Source organism: Vombatus ursinus, unplaced genomic scaffold (assembly GCF_900497805.2).
Source record: "Vombatus ursinus unplaced genomic scaffold, bare-nosed wombat genome assembly UNPS02014874.1, whole genome shotgun sequence".
Classification (NCBI taxonomy): domain Eukaryota; kingdom Metazoa; phylum Chordata; class Mammalia; order Diprotodontia; family Vombatidae; genus Vombatus; species Vombatus ursinus.
This window is the reverse complement of record NW_020954652.1, coordinates 18,919,691-18,945,213: the sequence shown is the minus strand read 5'-3', so window position 1 is coordinate 18,945,213 and position 25,523 is coordinate 18,919,691.

Sequence of the window (25,523 nt, the reverse complement as noted above, 5' to 3'; positions counted from 1 at the left end):
TATTTTCTAAAATATTTATAGCAGCTCTCTTTGTGGTGGCAAAGAACTGGAAACTGAGAAGATGAGCAACAATTGGGGTTGGCTGAATAACTTGTGGTATATGATTATGGTGGAATACTACAGTGCTATAAGAAATGAGGAGAAAAAAACATGGAAAGCCTTGCATGAAATAATGAGGAGTGAAGCAAGCAGAGCCAAGAGAACATTGTTTGTATACGTCAACAGCAATATTGTTCAAAGAATAACTGTGAATAGTCAATAGCTATTTTGAGTAATATAAATATTCAAATCTACTACAAAGGACCTATGAAATATGATGCTATCCACCTCCAGAGAAAGAATTGATATATGGAAGCATACATGGTATGGTTTCATACACATACATATATATATATATATATATATATATCAAATTTTGGCTTTCTCTAGTGTGGGGTTCTGAAGGAAGGAGGAAGACATCTTGGAATTCAAAATATAACAAAAAAAGGAAAGAATACTAAATATAAAAAAATTAATATAGCAATGGGGGGGGGTCTCATGTATGTATTCACTAATAAACAATATCAACCATTTGCATTCTCCAGTGAAAGGATGACACGTAGTTAGCAGTGGTAAGAAATAAGCATGTCCTTGTAGACACTGTAAGATGTGTTAAATAAACTACCAACTAGATTTTATTAAATAATCAATGGGGCCCTTCAGGTCATCCATTGAGTATAAAAAGGGAAGGTGTTTAATTAGAAGATTGAAGAGAAAGTTTGGTATAGCTATTATAGAAAGAGTGCTTTGAAATCGCCAAAAGATACATAAAAGAGTCCAAATAGCCCAGAAAATCTATATTGTTGCAACAGCAGCTCCCCAGAAAGTTGGTCCTGGGTTTTTAGTTGGCTAATCCAAATATCAACTGAACATGTCAAACTCCATCTTCCAAGGTTGAAGATATCCCAGAAATAGATTGATGGAAATGTTGTAATTATCCCAATTTTGGGGGCAAATTTAAAACCACTGGTTCTGGAGTTACAAAACCTGTGTTCAAATCCTAGCTCTGATTCTTACTAGCTATGTGATCTTGGGTAAGTCACTTAACCTCTCTGAGACTCAGTTTCCTCTTTTATAAAATAGAGAAGATGATAATTCTATAAAATAGAGAAGATACTTGTATTACCTACTTCATAAGGTTGCATGAGAATGGTGCCTTGTTAATCTGAGTGATTATAGAAATAGCCTCATGGGTTCATGGAGCAATATCTGATATTCTGATATTGGAAGCTATCTAGTATATATTCTCTATCAAGTAATACCAGTTCATTTGATTTCCCCCCCAAAAAAAGATAAGAAAAAGAATGAAACTGCCAGTTAGACAATTGCTAAGAAGTAAGCGTATCCTTGTAGACATCCTAAGAAGGGTCATAGAAACCACAAACCAGACATTATGATATGAATCAGCAGGCCCTTCAATAGGTTATCTGTTGAGATTAAGGTGGGGTGGGGAGGGAGGGTGTTTAATTCAATTAGAGGTTTGAGGAATAAGTTGGAATAGTTATTATTATAAGTGGTACAGTGGTTAGATTGCTGGACCTGGAGTTGTAAAGACGAGTTCAAATTTAGCCTCAGATACTTCCTAGCTGTGTGACCCTGGGCAACTCACTTCACCTCTGTCTGCCCCAGTTGCCTCATCTGTAAAATGGGGATAATAATAATAATAGTTTTTACTTCCTAGGGTTATTGTAAGAATCAAATAGGATAGTATTTATAAAATGCATTGCAAAACTTAGAACAACATGTAAATGCCAGCTATTATTATCACCATCCTCATCATTTTACAGAAGACCCGGAAGTTTGGAGGTTAAATGACTTGCAAAACCATAAGTGTCAGAGGCATATTTTGAACCCAGGTCCTCTGACTCCAGAGGCAACTGAATAATGGTCAAATCTCCACTAAACTTGGTGCTCTATGGCTGTAGCCTAATAGGCATAGTAGGCACTAAATAAATGCTTCTTACCTTCTTCTAACTACTCTTCTCATTGTACATACGTGGAAGCCGAGATCCCCAGAGGTTGTGCTTTTCCCAGGATCACACAAATAGGAAGTGCCAGAGACATGATTTGAACCCATGTTCTCTGACCTCAGATCCAGGAGCCTTTCCCCTGCTCCACACTCATTCCCCAAGTGAGCAAAGGGGACCTTCAGAGACCATTGTATCCAACCTCATTTTACAGATGAGTAAATTGAGGCCCAGAGAAGGAAAGTCACTTGCTCAAAGTCACATGTGCTAGAGCTGGGATTCAAACCCAGATCTTCTGACTACAAGTGCCCCTTCCAGCAGATCTCATTTATCTCTCCCAGCGAGGGTGCAAATAAGATACTCTTTTATGCTCTATTACCTGAAATAAATCTGTTGGGTTTTTTCCCCCTCTCTTTTCTGTAGGAATAAAATCAAAATATAAAAATCCTGGCTATTTCCAAAACAAATGCAATACGAGGAGATTAAAAAGCTGAACCATTTTGCTATAACAATTATTTGATTTTTCAAGAGCCCTTTGAAATTCTGTGTAGACAAAGGTCATGGTACTGAGATACTCAAGGCTGCCGGAGCCCCAGAGAGCAGGATGCTGCCTTACCAGCTTCTTAATTTTGAGAGAACAGCTTCTTCTTTATTACTCCCACTGTCTATTCTCACACCCACTTCCATTTTAACAATAAAACATGTTCAGGAGAAAAAGAAGGCATTCTGTGAATAAATGTGAAAGAATTATAGAAAGAAAAACGAAGTAACTTTGTATTTCTCGGTTACAGTTATTTCATATTGAGCACTCAAAATAAAAGGAAGTCGGTCAAAGCTTGAAATCTGTTTCTATGTCTACAAAAATCATAATCCTGTTAGGTGACATATACCTACTGGACAGAATGTGATCTTAATGTAAAGAAATCATAGAACACTGCACTGAGCATCAAATGTTTTCTATTCAGTTTTTGATTTAGTGGCTAAAGGGATGTATCTCCTTAAAAGTACATTCCAGTCTCACGGTTGAATTAACTTTCACAAGGCATGCTGTAGTTACTTGAAGGATGTAATTCAGAATATATTGGTTTAAAGTTAGTGGTCCATCAGTTTCTTGATTTTTTTATATTGCTGTTTCATATTGCTTTCATGCAGCTAGGTGGTGCAGTGGATAGAGTATTGGGGCTGAAGTCAGGAAGACTCATTTTCCTGAGTTCAATCTGGCTTCAACTGCTTTCATATACAAAGCATAGAATATAGGATTGTTTTTTAGCTGAGAGAATTTCAACCTTTTATTTAAGTGGTTTAATGTAAAAATAGCTGATATTTATATATAATTTTAAGGTTTGCAAATGCTTTATGGGAGCAGTGAGGTGGTGCAGTGGGTAGAGTGCCAGGCCTGAAGTCAGAAAGACTCATCTTCCTTAATTCAAATCTGGCCTCAGATACCAGCTGTGTGATCCTGAGCAAGGTGCTTAACCCTGTTTGCCTCAGTTTCCTCATCTCTAAAATGAGCTGGAGAAGGAAATGGCAAACCACTCCAATAACTTTGCCAAGAAAACCCCGAAGGGGTCACAAAGAGTCAGACAAGACTGGACAACAACAACAACAAAGTACTTTGTAGCTTTTATCTCATTTAATCCTCACAACAACTCTGGGAGAAAGGTGCTATTATTATTATTCCTATTTTACTGATGAGGAAACCGCTTTACACAGGTTTAAGTGACTTGCCCAGGGTCACATACCTAGGCAAGTTTTGAACTGGTCATCTCGATTTCAAATCCAGATTCTATCCACAAAAACTACTTAGCTGCCTAACAGTATGAAGATTTCTGGATTTGGAGTCAGAGAACCTTGGTTCAAATCCCAGCTGTGCTATTTATCCCCTGTGTGATCTTGGGCAAGAAATGTACGTATCTGGGCTTAGTTTTCTTATTTGGAAAATAAGGGGGTTGCACTAGGTGGCCTTTAAGAATCCGTCTAGCTCTGAATCAATGTTTCTATCCTAAAGTGTTGCTACAGGTACAGAGAGCTTAAGTGACTTGTCTTGGGTGACATTGAGGCAAGATTTGAATCCGGTTTTTCCTTACTCTAAACTCAGCTCTTTTTCCACTTATGCTGCCTGAAATCCACAAGCCTTCAGAGAGTGGATATCATGGGGAGTCCGCATAAACTGTGTTCACTGCTAGTCTCTGCCTGGAGATAAACTGTAATGGTAATTCGCATATATAATTCATGTATATCCCAGGTGGAACACCTTCAAAACAAATTGGTGGGAAGCCCTACCTCATTCCAGAATGTGCAGGTTTACTCCTCAAGACAGGTAAGGGACAGGGAATTTGGTCTTCTTCCTTCAGCTCAGTTGCTATAGACACAGGTTATAAACACAGATGATGAGATGTTAATGTATTTGTTAACACCCTGTTATCTGTTTACGAAGTGTGAACACTTCCCTCTAACTGAATCCCCAAGGCATTGATCCTGACCCTGTGACAGGTGGCCAGTGCCCCAATGTCTTTGAATGGCGAAGACTATCAACAGTTTCCACCTGGGAGAGAGGCTTACAGAGGAAAAGGATAACAGGGTGTCATACCTTGTTAACACATCTTTTTAACATATTACCACCTCATCATCCATGATCACATAAAGGGCGGGGCCGGGGGTGGTGGGGATGGGGGGGGGGGAAAGGAGATCAAATCTCCCTTATAGAGGTAAATAAATGGATCTCATAAAACAATGCCTTGCACATAGTACGGACTCAACACACAGCTATTGAACAAATGAGAGTTCAGCTAGTATTTGTTCAATTTCTTCTAAATACTATTTAAGGTGTCCCAAAGTCAGTGAAGTTTTAACACCTTGAATTTGAAATGACTTCCTTGACTTCCTCTTAGATAAGACTAGAAAAGATGCTTAGACAGGTATTTCCTATATGTCCTGGTGAAAATATGAAAGCAGTTTTTTCTCTTTTGGTTCAAAACGTTTTAAATGTTTGGAAATTTCACAGAAGGCTCTAATGAGAATGTGCATTCATCAGGGTTGAGCTACTTCCAACTCAGTCAGGTTTTGATATTAGCTATGGAAGATCTGAAAGGGTAAATTCATTTTACATATGTCTGTTATCACGATCTTTCTTTTAAACCCAAGTATTTGAATAAAAACAACATTGGACATGAATAAACCACTTGAATTTGTTTAATAGCCATTTATACTTAAATTATTTTCAATGAATAAAAGATCATAACTCAAAAAAAATTCAACATATCTATTATGGGGCAATGAGGTGGCACAGTGGGTAGAGCCCTAGGCCTGGAGTTAAGAAGACCTGGGTTCAAATTCAGCCTCAGACACTTGCTAGCTGTGTGACTCTGGGCAAGCTACTTAACCCTGTTTGCCTATTTCCTCATCTGTCAAATGAGCTGGAGAAGGAAATGGCAAACCACTCCATTATCTTTGCCAAGAAATCCGCAAATGGGGTCACAAAGAGTTGGACACAACTGAAATGGCTGTATAACAACAAAAAGTTCATCACCTCCTGAAACTGACTATCCTCTACTTGGAGTTTGTTATTTTTTTTTTCGAGGAGAATGGAGCATTTTGAAACAAATCCATTTACTTTCATAGAATTAAGCATAAAAGGAAACGTTTTTTCTAAGTTCCTCAGGCTACCAGTACACAGAAAGCCAAGTACTTTTTTGCTCAGGATAAATCCATAAATTCTCTCATATTTTGTTACATTGATTCTATTCATTTCTTAGTTAAGTTAATGTGCTCTTTAGGGATGTGACCCTGAAAGGTTAAGCTCCAAGAGCAAGTTAAAATGGATCACTCCAAATGTTGTGTGACTAATTTTGAAGTGCATCTGGCTGTTAACATTTTGAAGTCTGGCAGTATTTTCTGCTTGAAGTGAAATCTCTAGGAGCTCTGCGGGCTGGTAGGAGGTAGACTCTGAACCCAGATCTTCCTGACTACCAGCCCTGTTCTCTATCCACTAAGCTATGCTTCCCCGATGGCTTCTTTTATGTGGGTTTATCATGTTATTGACCAGTACTACCAGTAGTACTTCCATGAGCTATGTACATTAGTGCCTCTCTTAAATCAAGAATATGGATTCCAGTGACAAGTTTCATTGTTAGAAATTTCATTACTAGAGGTTGAAACCACACATGGCAACAAAGAAGTAGGGTAGTATTGTTCAGTCATAAGAGATTCTTTGTGACCCCATTTGGAGTTCTCTTGGCAAAAATACTGACTTGGTTTGCCATTTCCTTCTCCAGCTCATTCTTCAGATGAGGAAACTGAGGCAAACAGGGTTAAGTGCCTTGTCTAGGGTCACACAACTAGTAAATGTATGAGGTCAGATTTGAACTCAAGAAGATGAGTCTTCCTGACTTCAGGTCCAGCACTGTGTTCACTGTGTCACCTAAATGAATGGTATAGTATAGTAGAAAGGGAAGACTTAGTTTCCAATTCAATCTCTGCTACTTACAAGCTATGTGAACTCAGGAAAATATCTTAGCAGAGTCAGAATCACACACAAAAAGTACAAGATGGGAAGTTTGGTTAGATAGGTAGCAGTTTATGTGGGAAAAAAAAAAGTTTTTTTTTTTTTGTGGACTGCAAATTTAGTATGGTTCAACTGTGTGACTTGGCAACTTAAAAAACTCCATTGAAAGGCATAGCTTCCAGCAATAAAGAGGTGATAGTCTCAGTGCACTTGGCCTTCAAGGACTGGCCCTCTGTATTAATGTAAATTTCCGACAACGAAGTATGTTGTTGGGATACAACTTCTTCATTGAGAGAAACTGCTTAATCTCCCTCAGATACAAAGTATAATGGGGTATGCACAGAGCTGCCCTGCCTGCTTCTGTCTGACCACAAGTGCTAACTCAGCAATTAAAGGGGTTATGCAATCACTGAGTGTTCCTGGCTGGCTCTATATGACTCAGCACTTGAAGGATTTAAACACTTTGGGAGTGATAAAACAATCCCCTTACTGGTTACTGGGCAGGAAGAGTCAGTGTCTCAGTGGACCTTTAAAAAGGGAGTGATTACTATCAATCAAGGAAGGGCTAAGCGAAAAATAACACATGAATGTAATTGAATACTATCATGCCATAAGAAATGATAGAAATGATGGTTTCAGAGAAACCCAGGAAGAGTTGTATGCACTGACACAGAGTGAAATGGATAGAACTAGGAGAATCATTTATACAATAACAACAACATTATAAAACAAACAACTTTGAAAGACACCTGTGGAGCAACTCAATTATCAAGTATGATTGCTGAAGATTGCTAATGAAAAACGCTACTCAACACCTGACAGAGGGGTGATGACTTCAATATGCAGAATGAGACATACATTTTTGGATATGGCCGGTGTTGGAATTTGTTTTTCATGAATATATGTACTTGTTACAAGAGGTTTTTTTTTCTTTCTCAACTGGGGGAAAAGGATTATTTGTTACAAGAAGTTTTTTTCTTTCTTTCTCAACTGGGAAGGAAAGAAGAATCATGCTTGTTAATTGAAAAAATAATTTAAGTGAGTAACTTTATCCCTGAATCTCTCTCTTTCTTTTGCCTTTCAAGTGTCGTGATGCAAGTTTGAAACTTCTTTTAAGGGGTAGTAGGGGGCTGGCCCTTCTCTACCTTGGTAGGATGTTGACTCTTCCTATGAGTCATATAGAGCAGGAGGACTCAGGCTAGATTAAGGCTAGGCCTCTGGCTACCTCTTCTAATTTCTATTTCTTTGCCAGATCCTATGTGGCTGAACTTTATTTCAAGTACAAGTTTGAAGTTAACTTCGTGAGTTTGAGAGGTCTGAAAATCCTGGGTACTCACTCAGTCCTGATTACACTTTGGTAGGAATATCTGGCTACTAAATCAGTACTCTTGGTGATGACCCCTGGTCAAAAGATGAGTCCAATCCCTAAAATGGCTTGCCAGAAAACATCTACCACAAAGGGAACAGTACAGAGTTAAGGTAAAATGTTAAGTGCCTGTTCGTTCAGCTGCCTATTCAGCAGCATGACAATTGCTTTATGTTTTGATGACATTTTTCACCTTCATGAAAGAGGGTAAAAGTAATTATTATTGCCACTTATTTAGCTTAAGTCTTTTTACAAGTTCATACTTGTGGGTCTTACATATGTTAAACATTTCTGTTGTGTAGGAAATGAAATACCTGTCCCATACTTGCTTTACATTGTACAACGAGTGCCATTATTCTCCCTACTTTAGAAAGACCCCATATATCAGCCAAAAACTAGGCTTTAGGTAATTTTCTTATGGGTACCTGAGTATAATGAGCCAGAAAGTGAAAGAAGAGGAGACCGACCTTTTTTTAGGTGGTCTCCTCCTAGGTCTGAACCTGGACTGCATCTGTGGGTCTAGGGCTCCATAATGGAAATGGAGAAGATGCAGCGTCCTACTTCCCTCTTCATCTGGGTTCAGTAACAGTTTTATTGTTAGAAAAGGATTTGTTAAAAAAAAAAATCTGGACCACTGAAGTATTCAAACCTGTTCTGAGCAATTCCTCTGAGTGAGATAGTGTTTGTTGTTGTCCGTCCTTCATTCCCAAAGAGGACCATGACTTCAGGAAGGTGATACCATGATTTGCAAGTGAATCGGATTTAAGTGAGGGAGGGCTGTGCAAAGTCACCAGCCTCACTTTCTCCTTGGGAGTTATCTGGGTCAGAGGCAAGATATAGATCAGGCATGGAGATGGCCTGGGGAGAATAGGCTTCTTTGAATCAGTTTTGCCTAGCAATTCCACTTTAACATTGTCTGGCAGATGTTCTTACTTTCCTTCTATTTTGTGATTTTGTTTCCAGTTCAGCACTCTAGGCATACACTTACTGCTAGTGCCTACCTTCTGAGATTATCTCCCATTTACACTGTATAGATCTTGTATGTTCATAGTGGTTTGCATGTTATCTCAACCATGAGACTGCGAGCTCCTTAAGACAAGGGCCCATGTTTTTGCCTTTCTTTGTATCCTTCAACATTTAGCACAGTGCCTGGCACATAGAAGGTGCTTAATGAATGCTTGTTGACTGACTGACTAAACCAGGCAAGGTATGTTTCATTTTTTGACTTTCTCAGGAGAGTGTACTTGAGATAATGTATATCTGTATAAAGGCAGGAGGGATTTAAGGGTAAGTCCCAGAGTTGGTTGATTTACTTTTTGATCATTTTTCTAGCCTACTTCTTGACTTTGGACTTTATGTTAGAGTTAGGCCCTGCTCACCTCTGGGGGGTGGGAAATGGCTGGCTTCAACTTCTAAGGTTTATGTCCTTTCACTGCTTTTACAATCCAGTCTGTGGACTTGTAAATTTTCCACATTTTTCTAACTTAGTGTGATCTGGAAAGAGATCTGGTCACTATCCTCTTGGTTTGTGTAATACTTCTTACTTTAGTCCTGTGTGACCTTGACTACCCACTCTACCCAGGAACTTTGACCTGGAACTGGGTAGTGGGTGATAGAGCTGCGAGATGTGCCCATTCATACACCAAGTACCAGGGTCCACTGGGATTTCTTTCTGCCTAGGTGTTCAGTCCCCTTACTCTGGTCACTGGACTTCTCCCTGCCACACTAGTCACCCTCATAGCCCAGTGCCACTTCTGCTGCTGCACTGTTCCTGGACAGCTCGCTCCTCAGCATCCTTAGACCTCTCTATCTTCCTAAGCTACCCTGGGCTGGAAAAATGACGCTGTGACTTTTTCTTGTCGTTCTTGCTCAGAATTTGATTTGCCACAGTTAGGAAGAGGTTTTAGGGGGAGTTGAGTTGAATTTACTAGCTCTTACACAGCCATCTTGACTGCCTTTTGGTTGGATTTCCAAATGTAGTGGCCACTGATGATATCTGGCCACTAGGTAAATTTAAACAAATTGATGTGCCAAATAGCATGTTATAAGACCAATCTGTGTCTCAAAGCAGGAGGAATTAGGAATTGCCTATTCAGTAGTCACCACTTCTGCCTCAATGGATACTCTTCAGCTACCCTGACTGTAGCTGCTATTGCCTGCATAGCTACCATTTTTAAAATCTCCTCCACTGGTGCATTTGTTTTGGCAAACATCTCTTCAGCTGTTATTATTGTTGTCATTCAGTTGTTTCAGTCATGTCTGATTGTTTGTAACTCCATTTGTAGTCTGGTATCATTTGGCAAAGATACTGGAGTGGTTTGCGGTTTTCTTTTCTAGCTCATTTTTATAGGTAGGGAACTGAGTTAAACAGGGTTAAGTGATTTGCCCAGAGATCTTATGAGTCTTCCTGACTTCAAGCTCAGAACTACGCACTATACCATCTTGCTGTCCACATCACCAGCCACCATCATTACCATTACCCAGCGCTGAGCAGACTACAGCTCCCACACTTTATCCTGATTTTTAAGTCTTTTCTTGTCTCAGACCTTTTAGCCTCTACAAATAATGGTAAAAAAAAAAAATGCAATAGGGTAGAGTTTGTATAAATGAGTTTCATTCTCAGGTGATTTGTTTGCTGAGCTAGAGCACCTCTGCCTGAATGGGTAATGGAACGTTTTCATTTTGAAAGCTGGAAAAGAGTAATTGGCACTCCTATTTTTAACTTTTGTCACGTTGCCTTAATCCTAAATAGTAAAAATTGCTGATTTGTGAGTTTTCCCTATAATTAATAATGTTGTACTATAAATCCAGTCATCCTTTTCTACTGAGACTTGAGCAAATAGATATTCTCCTTAGACTGAAAACATTTTAATTCTAGGCTATATAACCAGAGTTCTGAATGCTAGTGGGAAAAGCAATCAATGAAAAACAATTTGAAATCTGGATATGTCACTTTACATCTAGCATAGATTTTTAAAAAAACTCATTAGGTGTAAATTTTGTTGGACCTTTTTATTTCAGTTCTTGGAGACATTTATATTTCCATGAAAGACTTGTCAGAAAAAATAAGGAAAAATGGCTCCCTAAAGTCTCCAAGGAATTAAGTCATTCTTTTAGTCATTTATTGGATTTTATTTTGTTATAGGAAAAGGAATGAAGTTAAAGTCAGTGGTGCATTTCATACAGGGAATAATAGCTAACATTTATATAGTGCTCTAAGTTTCCCCAAACAAAGCTCTTTTTCTATGAATCAATTCAAGGGATCTGCCTTTAGTCTCAGAACTACACATTGTAGTTCTCATTATACTGACCTGGTCCCGCTGGCCCTTGAGCTGGCTTGCCTCCTTGACTTTAGAGATCTGCTCTATCTGAACCATTTCTTATCCTGATAACTGATAGCTGTCATCCCTAAAGCTCTTACCCCCATTTTCCCCCAAGACTCACCTCTTCTCCTAGGCTTCCTCTAATCATGTGCATATGGTAGGATCCAACCTTTCATTAGTCCTTGAACTGTCTTTTGTCAAGTTATGATATTTATACTGTGTGAAGAGCTAGGACCTCAACTCTGGGCTCCTTTTGGTGGGGATTGGGAACGTGGTATTGCATGTAAAGGTCAGATTCAGACCCAGCGAATATTTCCTGGGGCCTGAGCTCTTCTGCCTGGTGAACAAGCCATTTGGCCCACTATAGCTAGCCAGCCACAGCTGTGACCAAATTCCATTCCAGCCACCTTCTTGCCATTTGTCTTGAACTGCACTTGTCCTGACATTCACAATCTTTTTCATCATGTTAAAGCTTTGCAGCATTGCTACTGGAAAGGGTGTGACAAATGGCTTGCCTACGGCTCCACTCACTATCCCTGGGACTTCCCAGATTAAAATAGCCTTCCCTGATCACCACTCCTTTATGTGTATTGTTTCTCCCCTGTTGAAAGGTCCTTGAAGTCAAGGATTGTCTTGGGCTTGTATTTGTATCTCCAGTGCTTAGCACATGGTAGGTACTTAAAAATCTTTTTTTAATGTATTTTAAAAGTTTTGTTGCTGTGTATGTGTGTGTGCGTGTATTTAAATTACAAACATTTACAGATTACCCTTACTCAGTGAGAAGTCTTTTGTAACAAAGTAAAACAGTTAAGTAAAACTAATAAATACCGTGATTTCATCTGAAAGTGCATGAAACAAGCCACATCTGTAGCAACTTTTCTCATTTATTAAAAAAATGAACAGAAATCTGTTTTCTATCTCAACGCCATCCCTCTCATATTAATTAATTCATTCCATGTGCTCCTGTCTCCCAGAATCCCATTGGTTCATGACCCTTTACTCACTCTCTCTCTCTGTCTCTCCGTCTCTGTCTCTGTCTCTGTCTCTCTCTCTCTCTCTGTCACTAGAGCTTGATACTCCATGAGCTCCTTCTGACCCTGCAACCCTGAACATTAGGTGTAAATTTTGTTGGAGCTATTTATTTCAGTTCTTGGAGACACTTCAATTCACTCTCTCATTAGCTCTCTCATAGTGTAAATCCCCAGGTTAACAAGATCCCTGCCTCTTTATTCAGGGGCTAACCTTACAGATGGCATAGCTTCTCTCTCTGTCTCTGTCTGTCTGTCTATCTTTCTGTTAGACTAGATGGATTGCAATATGTGCTCTGGCTCAATCTGAGGAAAGATATATGAATCTGACACCAAAGTGTCTATAGAGGGGAGTGTGGGGATGGGGATGGGTCATCTGACTCAACAGATGCCTCATACTTTAGGGGTGGCCTCATCAGCAAATACGCAGGAGGTCTGGATTCATTCTGTACAGTCAAAGGGTGAAAATGCCTGGTGAGTAATAACACTGCATCATCCATGTCAATACCAGGCACCAGATGCTACCAGAAGCTACTGACGAAATAACTTAAGCCAATATAAAAAGGGATAAAACCAGAGTTGTCTTGTATGGGTAAAATGCTCAGTAAATCAAGGATGAAAATGATGCAACCATAGTATTTTCCTCCCATGAATGGCAGACTTAGCTACGTATAATTGGCCTCTGCTGATGAAGATTTAATATGTAACTGTCTTTATTACACTGGACTTGACCTCAGACTAATGTGTTTGTGATGCACCTTCTACAGTGAACGTGAAGGCAGAATTTGAAGGAAGCTACACTGACTGCTGGCTGGTCAGCCCTGACTTAAAGGGCATTTACTGTCTTTGGGTTTCCATTTTAAAAGAGAGTGGCACAATGATTTGTGAGTCTTGTCAAGCGTAATCTGTACAGAGGTGTCGAACTCTAGGCCCACAGGCTTCCCCCAAAACTCCCCAGTATGGCCAGCAGCAGATTGAAAAATAATTGGGAAATGTTTAACAAAAGAAACAAAAATACATGGTGTTACATGTTGTTGTTCAGTTATCCCTGACTCTTTGTTACCCCATTTGGGGTTTTCTTGGCAAAGATATTGGAGTGGTTGGTTTTGCCATTTCCTTCTCCAGCTCATTTCATGGATGAGGAAACTGAGGCAAGCAGGTTTAAGTGACTTGCCCAGGGTCACATAGCTAGTAAGTATCTGAGGCCAGGTTTGAACTCAGGAAGATGGATCTTTCTGACCCCCAGGGCTGAGCTCTATCCACTGTACCACCTCATTGCCCAATATAACATAGATAATGTTGATTTATGGTTTTCAAAGTTAGTATGGGCTGGTGAGGATCTGTTTGTATTTGAGTTTGACACCATTGGCCAAGAGTGCAAATTCTAAGTGACCTGCACAGGATAACATAGCCAGTATATATCAGGGGCAGGATTTGAACTGAGATCTTCCTGACTTTCTATTCCCCACACCACAGTGACTTTTATGTAAAGTTAAAGTGATTAATAAAAGTTTTTAAAATTGCCATTGACTAATTCAACAAAATTAATTTCAACACACAGATTTGCCTTTCTTTGTATCCCTAGTGGTTAGCACCATGCTTGCTAACTGGCAGATTTATTAAGTGCCTAATATATGCCAGTTATTAAGCTGGTTTTTAAGGATATAAAGACAGAAACCAGTTCCTGTCCTCAAGAAGTTTATATTCTCTTCAAGGTATACAACACAAAAATGGATAAGTAAATGCAGGTTAATTGATGGGAGGCTCAAGCACTCCAGTGTGGATGGAGAAGCAAGGATCAGAGAAGGCTTTCCATACAAGATGCGTTGGAGCTGAGCCTTGAAGGATGCTAGGGATTCCAAGAAGGAGATCAAATTTTATTTGAGTCAATCAAAGGATTATTTGTATGCCATATTTGTGCCCAGAACCCTGCCAGGTCCTCTGGTGGGTAAGACATTAGACCTTTAGGAGTTCATAGTCTAGCTGAAGAAAGAAAACTGGTACATTGGTGCTATACCGAGCAGAGAATATAGTGAAATGCCCTTCTCCGCCCCCCCCATGGGGCAAATACTTGGCTGTCCATGCTACAATGCTACACTACTTGGAATTTTTTTCTTTTTTGTTTTCAACATTCATTTTTATAGGATTTTGAGTTCCAAATTTTTTTCTCCCTCCCTCCCTTCCCCTTTCCCCCCCGATAGCATGCAATCTGATATAGGTTATACATGTACAATCATATTAAACATATTTCCACATTAGTCATGTTGTCAGAACAAAAGGGAAAACCATAAGAAAGAAAAAAGAAGAGAGAAAATAGAATGCTTCCACCTGCATTCAGAATCCATAGTTCTTTCTCTGGAAATGGATAGCATTTTCCATCACAAGTTTTTTGGAATTGTCTTAGATCATTGCTTTGCAGAGAAGAGCAAAGTCTGTCAAAGTTGGTCATCACACAATGTTGCTGTTACTGTGTACAATGTTCTCCTGGTTCTGCTCCCTTCGCTCAGCATCAGTTCTTGTAAGTCTTTCCAGGTTTTCTGAAATCTGTCTTCTCATCATTTCTTACAGCACAATAGTATTCCATTATGACATTTATATATCACAACTTGTTCAGACATTCCCCAATTGATGGGCATCCCCTCAACTTCCAATTCTTGGCCACCACAAAAAGTTCTGCTATAAATATTTTTGTACATGTGGATCCTTTTCTATTTTTTATGATTTCTTTGGGATATAGACCTAACTACTTGGATTTCTTAAAGAAGGGGGGAGGCAACATGCATTTATTAAGCATCTATTACATGCCAGGTACTGTGCTAAGGGCTTTACAAATATTATCTCATTTGAGTCTCACAACAACCTTGGTGCTATTATTGTCCACATTTCATAGTTGAGGAAATGGAGGCAGACAGAAGTTAAGTGACTTACCCAGAGTTTGGAAGCATCTAAGGCTAGACTTGAACTCAGGTCTTCCTAAAACATCAATTTCACCATTAGCTGCCTCACTTGGATTTCTTTTTATTATTATTATTATTTTTTTATTGGGATTAAGTGACTTGCCCAGGGTCACACAGCTAGTAGGTGTCAAGTGTTTGGTCTGAGGCCGGATTTGAACTCAGGTCCTCCTGACTTCAGGGTCGGTGCTCTATCCACCGCGACACCTAGCTGCCCCATCTCACTTGGATTTCTTAAGGAAGGAAAAGAGAAATTGTGAATGCTATATACTCTGACAAAAAAAAACCCTAGTGCATTTGAGTTTCTTAGAAAATAATTTTGGAATAACAGAGACATGTATGGTCTAGGATGTTATTGTGTCTTGGTTCTCCTCCCACATACCGTATTGATCCTTTGAGGTCTGCACTGCAGGATCATCATCTGTATCAGACGCCTCTAACTGTGAGTAAGCCTTGTGTGCCCTGGCCCTCTTGTCTTTCTACACTTTCTCTCTTGTTGACCTCATCAGCTCACATGATATTTAATTATCATCTCTATGTAGACGACTCATGGGTGTATGTATCCAGCCCTAGTCACTCCTGAGTGGCAGTATCACATCACGGACCTTCTGAACTGTTGTAGCCATCTCAAAATCAGCTTGTCCAAAGCAGAACCCATTAACTTTCCCTCGAAACTCACTCCCCTAGCAAACTTCTCTCTTTCTATTGAGGGCACTGTCCTCCTTTCAGTCACCCAGGTTCACAGACTCAGTGTCATCCTTACTCTTCCTCGCCCCGCACATCCAAAGAGTTGCAGATCTTTTTTTTCCTTCTCTACTCACATCTCTCGATATGTCCCTTTCTCTCTACTCACATAGCCCTCATCCTAGTTGCAGTCCTCATTCCTTCCTGCCTGGACCATTGCTATAGCTTCCTAATTGTTCCCCCTGCCTCAAGTGTCTCTCTACTCCACTCTCTCCTCTAGGCAGCCGCCAAAATAAGTGGTCTTCCAAAGCATAACTCTGACGATGTTACTTTTCCTCTTAAACTCTGTTGTTTCCCTATTACCTTTATGGCCAGCTATAAACTCCTCTATTCGATATGCAAAGTCCTTCACGACTTAGACCAAAAAAGACTACCTTTTCAGTCTTATTACGCATCACTCCCCTTCATACACACCGTGGTTAAATCAAACTGACCATATACGGCACTCTCCTTCCCCATCACCATGCCTTTGCATTGGCTGTCCCCTGAAATGTTCTCTCTCCTTCCCTTCCCTGATAGTTTTCTTTAAGACTCACCTCAAACACCATCTTTTGCAGGAAGCCTTTCCCAATGCCCCTCAGTCACCAGCACCTCCCCTCCGAAATGATCTTGGATCTACTTTGTGTCTATTTGGCATATGCCTATACGACCCTGCTACCCCCACCTTAGCTACAGTGTAAACTTCTCAAGGGTAGGGCTAATTCATTTCTGTCTTTGCTTCTCCAATCCCTGGCACAGAGGCTCAAACGGAGCATATTCCAGGGGAGGGCAACCAAGGCAGTGAAGGGCCTTGAGATCAAGCCTTATGAGGCTAGACTGAAGGAAGAGGAGTTGTTTAGCTTGGAAAAGAAAAAAAAAACTGAGGGTAGTGAAGAGGAGTGCAGGGCTCTCACATGGAAAAGGGATTAAGCTAATTCTGCTTGGCACTGGAGGTGGAAATTGCAGTGTCAAGATAAGGTTTGATATAAAGAAAAGCTTCCCAATATGACAGGATTGCACAAGCCTTTCCCATTCTCTCTTCCACCCTCCCCTCTCACTCCCTCTTCCTCCATCTCTCTCTCTCTCTTAATCTCTCTTTCCTTCTTTTTCTCTCCCTCCCTCTCTTTTTCCCCATCTCTCTTCCCTTCCCTCCTCAGTCTCTCTCTTTACTCTCTTCCCATCTCCCTCTCTCCCCATCTCTCTCTCCCTCTTTCTCTCCCCTTTTCTTCTCTTTTTCTTCTCTTTCTCCCCCTCTCCCTTCTTCCCTCTGTCCCTCCCCTGCTGTCTCTCCTCCATCTCTTCCCTCTCCATCTTCCTGTCAGGTGTGTAAGGGCCCTTTGATCCTCTTTTTGCAGGTGGGGCTGCCATCCTTACCTGGCCACCCCAGCAACAAGGCCACTGTGGACCACCTAGCAGCTAGAGTCAGGACTCACATAGGCTGTGACCGCCTCTTCTACTTTGTATTTATTTGCCTGATCACAGGTGACCAAACATTGATCTTAAGATAGATGTGTCTGAGCTTGGAGATGACTCTGGGAATTATGAGAAGTCTGAGATTCTGGGTCCTTAGCTGGGGCCCACTTCACTTTAGGATGACCCCCTGGCAACAATACCAGAACTTCTCCTTGAGATATTTTTCCTCTTATTAGAATGCAAACTTCTTGAGGACAGGGACCATCTTACTTTGATATTTGTATTTCCAGTGCTTAGCATAGTGCCTGGCATATAGTAATTACTTTTAAAATACCTTTTCATACATTCATTTGTTTATTCATTCATTCATTCATTCATTCATTCTTATTCCTACTTCTCTAAGTTTCTGTCAAATATGTTGACTTTAACAGTAGTTATAAAACACTGAATCCTGTTTTAAATCTTTGCCAATACACATTTGTGGGTCTTTCGTGTAGAAGAAATAAATACTTGTCCTGTATTTGATTTATATAGTACCTGTCTACTCCCCATTTTGGAAAGACCTTAAATATGAGCCAAACCCAAGTCTATGGGTAGGGCTGTAAAGAGAACAAGTGTAAGAAAAGGAATTTACCTCCTCTCTTTAGAGGTGAGGCTGCCCCAGGACTAAACCATGTCTAGGCCAAGTGTGTGGGTCCAGAGCAAATAGGACTGTTGATGCAGAGGGATTTGGTACAATGCTCTAGCCTCTTGGGCCTAGCAGGGTTCTAATTGTTAAACCAGCAATTAAAGATATCCCCGAATGTAATGGACTACTCTAAGAGGTAGTTGAGTTCCCCCTCATGAGAGGTCTGTAAGCAAAGATGGGTGGGGCATTTGTGTATGCTATAAAGGGGATTCTCGGTCAACTGTTATGTGGACCTCTGAGGTAACTTCCTGGTTCTTTGGGTCTGTGACTCTGTGAATGTTTTCTGCTTGAAGACCAGCTCCAGAAGCCAGAAACCACATCTTGTAAGGCATTTGGAATTTTTACACACACTGTCTGTGCTTGGATTACTATGTGCATCTTGTGTGATTCTGTAACCAGAAGACTCTAATATAAACATGTCTTCATATGGGTCCAGACTACAAATTTAAAACAACCTCCTAGAGAACTTCAAAAAGACTCTCAGCTCATAAAATAACTTATAAGCTCTTCCCATGCTCCCTGCTAGAGTAGGACAGCAGGAAAAGCAATGGTTTGGGGGTCAGAGGTGCTGGGTTTGGAATTCCTAGTTGTGTGACCTTGGACAAATCACTTCACTTGTCTGGTGTTTGGTTTTCTCATCTCAGCTTCCTTGAAGACTTAAATCAAAAACCATCTCCTCCACGAGGCCATTCCAGGAAGGCAACAGCGGTGACTTCCTCTCTAAAGCTGCCTTCCATTTTCTCTTCATTTATCTTATATTTACTGATTTCTGTAATATGCTTTCTCTCCCCTCATTAGACTGTAAGTTCCCGAAGGCAAGGACTGTCTTTGCTTTTTTGTATCTCTGGTACTTAGCAGAGTACTTGATACCTTTAAGTGCTTAATTTGTACTTGATTGATTGATCTGTAAAAAAGGGAATACTTAGACTCCCCCCCCCCTTTAGAGAGTTACTTTATTTTTTTGCTTTTGGTGAGGCAATTGGGGTTAAGTGACTTGCCCAGGGTCACACAACTAGTAAGTGTCAAGTGTCTGAGGCCGGATTTGAACTCAGGTCCTCCTGACTCCAATTTACTCTATTTACTATGCCACCTTGCCCCTAGAGGGTTACTTTAAAGAATATATTTTACAAATCTAACAAGGGTCATCAGAGGACTCCCCCAACTTCATCATCTTTTGGACTGTTGGAATATAAACTGTATGTCTTTATTAATCTATTTAGTTCAGTTGCTTTTTGGTCATGTCTGAATCTTTGTGACCCCATTTGGGGTTTTCTTGGCAAAGATACTGGAGTGGTTTGCCATTTCTCTCTCCAGCTTATTTTACAGATAAGGCAAACAGGGTTAAGTGACTTGCCCAGGATCACACATCTAATAAGTGTTTGAGGTCAGATTTGAATTCAGGAAGATGAGGCTTCCCTTTTCCAGGCCCAGGGTTCTATTCACTATGCCACCTAATTGCCCTTTATTAATCAAAGCCTAAGGCAAATGTCTTAGTGCCTAGCTCTGCATCTGGCACATGTGACCTATGTTGGATGAAAGATTTTTTTTTCCCCCAAATATTAAAGCTGCATATTGAGCCCAGTTCATTTCCGTATTTTTATCTAGACTTGAGCGTGGCTCCTGGATAGAGAGGCTGTGGGGTAATGGATAGAGAGTTGGCCTCTGAGGCAGATCTCCATTCAAGTCCTGAGTCTGCTACTGGGAGACACTAAGCAAGTCCCAACCTTTCAGAGCCATAGGCCACTCTCTCAAATGAATTACTCCACCCGAGAAGAGGGACTTTCTTCACCAAGGAGCTGCCAATCCCAATGAAATCATAAATCCTCACCAAATAAGAATGGGGTTATTTGGTGGATTACAGGAGAGGTGTGTTAGAAATGTATCTGATGACAATTTGAGTGGAGGTCTAATGGCAGTGTTGATGGTTTTACTTTCCATTTTAAATGAACATTCATTGTCATCTATAGTCTTACTCCTATTACATAACAGAGATATGGAGACCTAAAAATAAATGGGAAAAATAGAAGGGAAAAAAAGTCTAATCCCTTTCTTTCCAGTTCTGAGCAAAAGGTAAATAAATGTTCATGGGCTTATTCTCTCTCTGCCCTCCAGCATTTTCCTGGGCCTCTACAACTCTAATTTGGCTTAATATAGTTTCTTTCCTCTCTGGGGCCTTTGTTCATTTGAATGACTGATTTCAAAGATGTAAAATACCTTGTTTGAATGAACTCTTTAATGGATCAGTAGAAGACATCTGCCATCTGTCAGAGGGTTGGACTAAGTAAGGTCTCTTCTACTCCTACAATTCCATGTCCCTATGTCTATATCTCTGTCTAGAGTTGATAGTTCTGTGTTTTATTTATGGTCCCATTGTAGCTTTGCCCATTAAGTAGTCTGTGCCCTTTGTTGGATGATATTTCTTCTGCTAAATCAAGCTGATATTCCTGGGTAAAAGGCCCCCCCATTATTATAAACTGTAATGAATGGCTTGCTGTTGTAATCTCATCTTGCTTGACCTTTTTTTAAAAAATTATAAAGTATTAGGCAAATAGGCAACAAATCATGCTGCCTCTTCTCTTCATGATGATAAATCGCCTTATCTAGTTTATAAAGAGCCAAGGGGAAAGGTTGCTTCTTTAGCTATTTTTTTCAATTTAGCCCAAGTTAAAACTGCTTACGATTAAAGCATCTCTGGGGATTTGGGAAAACCCAAGTCAAACTGGTGAGTGTTCACTCAAATTTTTATGATGAGCCTAAGTCGGTATAACCCTGCTTAGCTTTCTCCATGTGACAGAGGAGTAGTTAATCATTTTGGATATTTGATTAACTGGAGGCATTTTAGTATTCGAGCCTAGAATAATGGAAGCCAGTTTCTTATTGATTAGATTTCATTTGATATAGGCCTATGCATATGGAAATGGGTAACCAGAAAAATATATTAAAATACTAATTAAATATGCTCTATTCTCTTAAATATTAATGCTGAAAGGTATTATTCATTCATCATCAGTTTTTTTTTTTTGGCAAAACAAGCTTCCTATTTCACTCCCTCCAAGCAGATCAGTTGTTTTTGATAGGAGATACCTTATATTTTATCCATATTTTCAGCTTTTTTGTTTTAATTTTCAGGGAGTCTTTTAATACATTTCACTTTTCTTCCTCCTCCTCTTTTACTAAGTTGTTTATTCTTCTCCCATATTTCTCTAGACCTCTCATTTCATTTATATCTCCTATTTCATCTCTTCCAGCTATTCTAATAGGACCTTATGGGCAAGTCACACATTTTTTGAGGCTTAGCCCAAAGTCACTGTGGAGCTACTTTTTCTCTTCCTCTAGGCTTGTGTCCTGGACATCCTAGAATCCATAAAATTTCTTTACTATTGGTTTTTTTTTTGTGGGGGGGAGGTCAGGACCAGGCTTTGGCTGTTTTTCACTCACTGATAGGACCGTGAACCTCTAGTTTATATATATATATATACACACACACACACACACACACACACATGTATATATGTATATGTATATATGTATATGTATATACACACATGTATATACATACATACATACATATATACATGTATACATATATATACACACACACATATATATTGCCTGAGATCCTGTTCCTGGTCACTGACCTTCCCCTCTGCTGGTGTCTGTTGGTCTGTTGTACACATACTTGTCTGGATGCTTTGGTACAGATGCTGAGCTCATTAAGGCCCTCAGGGATGGCTCAGCTATGAACTTTCAGAAACCATAAGATCTGTGGATTGATCTACTACTAATCACTGCCTTTTTCAGTCCTCAAGACCTGGGCCAGAGTTCTAGGTGCTTAATTGCTCTGGTCTCTCTTCACTGGAATTCTCTGATCTTCTGGTTCTCTGTTCCCTGCCTTCCGGATGTTTTTGACTTCCTTGGGCCTTCCTGAGGTTCTTTGAGGGTCTAAGAGCTGGAAAGCCTTCCAGTTCTATGCCTGCCTTCTCCAGGCTGTCCCTGTCTTTAATCACTATAAGCTTCTGAGTGTTCCCCTTTGCTAATCTAGGATGGGTGAAAGTTATATAGTTTCTTTATTTCTGTAGTTCTACAGTTTCCTTATTTCTTTATTATTATTCAGTCCAACTCTCTTTTATCTTTTCTGGAATATCTGTGTGGGAACTGGTTTGTTCTGTTGCTGTCAACCAGTCAATTTATTTGATAGCTACAAATTTGGAGAGAATCTGGACCTGTGATTTCATCTGTATGAAGAACTTTCTCTGCCTTCCTCCCCAACTCACCTATAATTTATGGCTTTAGAGAGTTACTTGGGGCACTGAGAGATTGAGTGATTACTTGCTACCAAACAGCTAGAACATAGAGGCTGGATTTGAACCCAGGCTTTCTTAACTCTTAGGCTGGCCCTCTATCTCCTGATGCCAATTGCTTCTTTTTTGTCTAAAGAGTACTTTTCTGTTATTCCATAATTTGATTCAACAAACATTAAACAGACAGTGTGCAAGGCTCCACAGGCAAAAAGAAAAAAAATAACAAGGAAACAGTCCCTGTTCTCAAGGATGTTGCATTCTCCTGGGCCAGAATATAACACGTACAAATTTAAGTTAAATACAAGGTAGGGAGTGAAGGGGGAAAAGGGTAAGATATAGACAAAAGGATGACATAAGACTGTAGTTTGAACTGAGAAAAATACTAAGTGCTAGGGGAGGATGAAAGCACAGACTATTTAGGAATAAAACTTAGCTAGAGAATCATTAGAGGCATCTTAGAGCAGTATTCAGGCTAACATTCCCTACTAAGGATATTATTCTTGGGTATGGAATAGGAAGTACATGAGTATTTTTACTTGTTACTGAGCATATCCCATAGACTAGAAATCTACCTACGGTATTTCCACAGTATCATTTCTTCCACGGTATCATTTCTTGATGCCACCCCATCTCCTTGATTTTCTCTCAAACAATGAAATGGCCAAGATTCTGCTAGAAGTCAGCAACCCAGAAGAAGGACACAAACCTACGGGTATACGGATTGACCAAATGCATCAGTGTGAATATAGGAAGGACATATTTTCAAAGCCATTGCAATGGACCATAAAAGAAGATGACATGCCCACAGTGCTGTGGATTGACTGAGTATATCTGTAGGAAGAATGCAGAAGCTTTGGGGGCCATAGTAATAGAAATCCAGGTCATAATTGGAGGAGCACTGTGACAAGGTGTGTAATTAATAATTCAGCTCAGTAGAGAGTGGCTAGCTACCATTAACTTTTTTCACAAAGTAGGAAGAGAGAAGAATAATCAAGATCAAAAGCTGGCCTTCAATTTAGTCTATGAGATAGAGAAGAATGTTGGCTTTTTCTTAGCTTCCCAAATAGTTGCTCCTGTCTACCTTTTGTCTCATGCAGTCCAGATTGTAAGTCTGTCAAACCACATTATATGTCATTTGCATCTTTCTGGCAGGATATGATGGGATGCAGAGTAGCCTAATTTCCCATGAAGGCTAGCAAAAAACTGCACAGAAGTCCCCTAGGTTCTAGGTGTAGGGGGAAGTTACTATATTCCTCTAAGATCAGAAGATCTATTCTGGAGTCAAGATCAGATTTTGAATAATCCTTCTAATATTTGCTAGCTATGTGATCTTGGACATGTCTCTTCACTTTCCCAGGTCTCACTTGCTTCATCTGTAAAATGGGGGAGGGATGACTTCTGAAGTCCTTTCTTTCTCTAAAGCTATGATCCCTTCTTCTATCTCTAAAGCTATGATCCCTCTAAACCCACCAGACCTCTTTCTGCCCTTCCTGAGCAAGTGGAGCATAGTGGATAGGGGGTTGAACTTTGAGTCAGGAAGACCTTGATGTAAATCCTGCCTCAGACACATACCTGACTCTAAGCAAGTCACTTAACCTTTATGTCACTGCACAATGAGAGGGTTGGGCTTCTTAAATCCCTTTATAATGGTCTTGTGACTCTACTACTCCCTCATGCAATTGAATACTAAGCTATCCCACAACTGAAAGGCAAGGTGGGGGTAAGACAGGGAGGGGGCCGCTGGTGCTACAAAAATCAGCCAGAAGATGGAGTTGTGGAGCTGAGGACCATGGACTGAGGACAGTGGGAAAGAACCACTTTCTTACATTGGAGAATCAGCAGATTATAACCAATAATAAGTAGAACCAAGAATCATACTTAGAAACCAACTTGGAGATGATAAGCAGAGATGTAAGCAGAGCAAATGGGGAGCAGATGGACTCATCAGAGGGTAGAGTTGAAGTTGGCTCTAGGAGTTTCAAGACTAGATAGGGAGAAACAAGATGGAAGCCAGTAGGTTGCTGGCAACTGGGGGGTGGAGTTGTGTTTGCAAAGGGGACCAACTGAACAGCAGGGCCTTGTTAACTAAGGCTTTTTGAAATGCCAAGAATAGTTCCACCTCCTGCCAAAGGTAGATTGACTTGGCCATATTAGGATTTTCCCATTTTGGCAAATAATGGCACTTCCACGGGCCAGATGAGGGGCAAGGCTGCCTGTGTGTGGGTTCCCTCTCCTACCCCTGACTTGGGGATGAACTGGGAAAGTCAGCTGAAACTCCACAGAAATCCTTGTCATTTAGTTATGAAGGGTCTAATAGTCTAAGTTACTCCCCACGGGAAGGTTCTGAGGCCTAATAGCAACACACCTAAGCCAGGTCCTGACCACAGAGCACAACCTACCTGGGCAAACCAGTTAAATGTTAATTCATTCACTGTGTTAATATCAACTAGTTGGAAAGCTCGCCTGTTTGCTCAACTCATTGTTAAATAGGGCACAGCAGGGATTTCACAAAACAAGTTGGTGTGGAAGGGCAGATGGCCTTCCAGTCATATGGCTGGGGGATCAACCAGCTGGTTTGTTGGCACTCTCCTGTCTATTTGGCCCTAAGTAATTATAGGCAAGTTGCAAAAAAAAAAAAAAAAAAAAATCAGTCTGGCTGGTATCCATAATGAAAATCTGGCCCTGCAAATGGCAAGGGAAAATGTTGTCTACGGATAAATCAGAAGGCCTTGGATGCCAGCAGAAAGTTTTGTTCAGATAAAATTTAACTTTAAATGTCATTTATTGCATCCTGAAGGCTTTCTACCTAGCCTTAGTTTAAGAAGAGTCGATTATGAAGCTTCGAGAGTGTACTGGTGAAGAAAATTAGGGAAAAAAAAATCTGTATAACACAAAGAGAAAAAGATTCTTTGTCCTATGTTGGGAGTACTTTTGTAAGGAGGCAAGGATTTTCAGAGCATTCCTTATTTCAAATGGTGACACTGATTTTAAAAAAAAAGTTCTTTTTTTTTCTATGGCCTCATTGTGATGTGGAGATGCTGCTGCTTCTTAAATGTGTCAATTCCTTCAATTATTAGCCTGTTGATGGATTGCATCTATTGTCCAAGGACCAGCCCAAGTCCGGGGAAGTTCATTACCAGTTCATTTATTGGGGGATGAATTTTTTTGGTCTTGGAAATTTTCAGAGTTATAAAGGAGATGACATCTGCGTCTGCAA